The following is a 3,307-nucleotide window of genomic DNA, read 5'->3' as shown; positions in this document are numbered from 1 at the left end:
CTGCAGTGTGTGCTGATCTCTGCTGCCTCCAGTATGTACAGTATAAGCTGTTACTCTGCGTCTGTACTGATAGTAAACTAGCTGCAGTGTGTGCTGGTCTCTGCTGCCTCCAGTATGTTCAGTATAAGATGTTACTCTGTGCTTGTACTGATAGTAAACTAGCTGCAGTGTGTGCTGATCTCTGCTACCTCCAGTATGTACAGTATAAGATGTTACTCTGTGCCTGTACTGATAGTAAACTAGCTGCAGTGTGTGCTGATCTCTGCTGCCTCCAGTATGTACAGTATAAGGTGTTACTCTGTGCCTGTGCTGATAGTAAACTAGCTGCAGTGTGTGCTGATCTCTGCTGCCTCCAGTATGTACAGTATAAGATGTTACTCTGTGCCTGTACTGATAGTAAACTAGCTGCAGTGTGTGCTGATCTCTGCTGCCTCCAGTATGTACAGTATAAGGTGTTACTCTGTGCCTGTACTGATAGTAAACTAGCTGCAGCGTGTGCTGATCTCTGCTACCTCCAGTGTGTACAGTATAAGCTGTTACTTTGAGCCTGTACTGATAGTAAACTAGCCGCAGCGTGTGCTGATCTCTGCGGCCTCCAGTATGTACAGTATAGGCTGTTACTCTGAGCCTGTACTGATAGTAAACTAGCTGCAGCGTGTTTTGCTCTTTGCTACCCATAAGGCTTTTACACACCATGCAATGTCCCCGTCAGATCGACAGATAATTTACAGTATGTCCAATCTGCTTTCGTTCCAGAAAGGAATCGATTTTGAGATGAATACTGCACTAGATTGATCCTTTTTTCGATGGGGAGCAGATTGGACATGCTGTAAATTGGGCATTGAAGAACTGAGCTGACTGAACATTTCCTGGTGGGTATAACCCTTTAGTAGGTACTGCATAGAGAGATGCAGCTCTGTTCCAGGCAGTACACAGTTAACAGAGATGATAGAGACAATAACATGAACAGCCAGCAGGGGGAGCTCCGCAGTCACACACAAGTCAGACTCCCCAGACACACAGCCACCAGCAGGTTCCATAGTGTAGCGGTTATCACGTCTGCTTTACACGCAGAAGGTCCTGGGTTCGAGCCCCAGTGGAACCAGCTACTTTTTACTTCATTAATTTATTGGTTTGTTTTCTGTTTTGTACTTGTTTGTGTTTTTGTTGTTTTGTACATTTCCCTCCCCAGGAAGGATTATACGGGTGCAGAGATCCACCTCTGGGGGGGCACAGGGAACGAGCAGCCATAGGGGATAGAATGTGTTACACCCAATATACGGAAGAGCGAATACGTTCAGCTTCTGCTGGGCACCTCGTTCCCTTCATCCCGGTACAATAACTGGAGCCCCCCCGAGTGTGGACAGGTCCTCTCCATTGTCCCCGGGGGTAGACAGGCTGCCCTTTTGGTATTGCATGTGGAGTGGGGCCCCGGCGCAGTGGCAGAGCCCGGGGCCCCTGCTTTTCATGTGCCCAGTGTGTTTTGATATTGAAACTCTTACTTATGCAGCTCCTAGGCTAGGGACAGGTCAGTGTAGGGAGGGGGCGGGGCTTGGAGAGGGATACCTGCATGCAGTGCCCCCTGCTGGTCACATGATCAGGGTCAGGTCATTGTAGGGAGGGGGGTGGAGCTTGGAGAGGGATACCTGCATGCGGTGCCCCCTGCTGGTCACATGATCAGGGACAGGTCAGTATAGGGGGCGGGGCTTGGAGAGGGATACCTGCATGCGGTGCCCCCTGCTGGTCACATGATCAGGGACAGGTCAGTGTAGGGCGGGGCTTGGAGAGTGATACCTGCATGCGGTGCCCCCTGCTGGTCACATGATCAGGGACAGGTCAGTATAGGGGGCGGGGCTTGGAAAGGGATACCTGCATGCGGTGCCCTCTGCTGGTCACATGATCAGGGACAGGTCAGTATAGGGGGCGGGGCTTGGAGAGGGATACCTGCATGCGGTGCCCCCTGCTGGTCACATGATCAGGGACAGGTCAGTGTTGGGCGGGGCTTGGAGAGGGATACCTGCATGCGGTGCCCCTTGCTGGTCACATGATCAGGGACAGGTCAGTATAGGGGGCGGGGCTTGGAGAGGGATACCTGCATGCGGTGCCCCCTGCTGGTCACATGATCAGGGACAGGTCAGTGTAGGGCGGGGCTTGAAGAGGGATACCTGCATGCGGTGCCCCCTGCTGGTCACATGATCAGGGACAGGTCAGTATAGGGGGCGGGGCTTGGAGAGGGATACCTGCATGCGGTGCCCCCTGCTGGTCACATGATCAGGGACAGGTCAGTATAGGGGGCGGGGCACTCGGGATCAGTGGCGTAGCTAGAGATCATGGGGCCCCATAGCAAAACTTTCTTTGGGGCCCTCAGATGTAGGCACTCTTAAGTAATATGACCTGCGCCTACCCTATAGATATGAGTTTTTTGGTCAATTTACAGTCACATGCAGTCAACACTGCACATATTCCATGGGAATTGAGACAAGGTTTAAGGGTGGAGTATCACAAGAAAGTTATGATGAATACATTTAGTACCAGCTGGGCCCTCTATGCTCCAGGGCCCCATAGCAGATGCTATGGCTGCTATGACTATCGCTACGCCCCTGCTCGGGATAGCTGCCCCCTCAATGACAGTAATAAGGACCATTATAGTCCCTGTAACAATGCAGATGGAGTCTGCGCGATGCTGGATGTTCCCGCTGCAGCCAGCAGGTGGCGACACTACAGCGTTTTTCTCTCGCAGTTAGAGTATCAGCGCGCTGTGCGCCGGTGACAAGCGTCTATTTATATGCCTATTATGCTTTTCTCAGACCTCCTATTCCCAGGAGACGCAGGAAATGCAAGACTGCACATCTGCTGCCCCAGAATGCGGAGGGAACCGCCTGTTCTCATGGAAGAGGAAGACTGAGAGTTCTGCAGCTTATTCCAAAGAGGAACCTCCCGGAAACCCCCAAATATCTGATCATCACTGCGCCTTAATGACTGCTGTATAACATATGCCGGTTCTGGGGCTGTATCTGCTTCTTGTCCATCCACATACTGCACTCAGCAATACAATCGCCATTGGCGTGATTACGTTACATGCGAACACTTTGGGACGACCGCGCCCGCTCTATACTTTCCCATAGGGCCATGTTTTCACCCTGAAGTCAGATGGGACAGGACAGCCAATCAGACCTGATCACACCCGGGCCACCCCCATAAAAGGCACAATCCTGGAGGCAATTTTCACTCCGCCCATAGTCAGTGTAGGGGGAGGAGCTACTGCAGATACAGTGACACTGTTAGATAGGCTGTGTAGCTGCTTCCT

The 3,307-nt window shown here is 52.0% G+C and overlaps 1 non-coding gene across 1 annotated transcript; it reads left to right on the top strand.

Annotated features, from left to right (window-relative positions):
* Nucleotides 1-1,032: 1,032 nt before the first annotated feature.
* Nucleotides 1,033-1,105, top strand: TRNAV-UAC (transfer RNA valine (anticodon UAC)). Its single transcript has one exon. It is a non-coding gene; the product is annotated as a tRNA-Val (tRNA).
* Nucleotides 1,106-3,307: the final 2,202 nt, after the last annotated feature.

The sequence above is a fragment of the Hyperolius riggenbachi genome, chromosome 8 (genome assembly GCF_040937935.1).
Source record: "Hyperolius riggenbachi isolate aHypRig1 chromosome 8, aHypRig1.pri, whole genome shotgun sequence".
In the NCBI taxonomy this organism is placed as follows: Eukaryota; Metazoa; Chordata; class Amphibia; order Anura; family Hyperoliidae; genus Hyperolius; species Hyperolius riggenbachi.
Note: the sequence above shows the minus strand (reverse complement) of the source record. Positions and strands in the feature narration are given on the sequence as shown.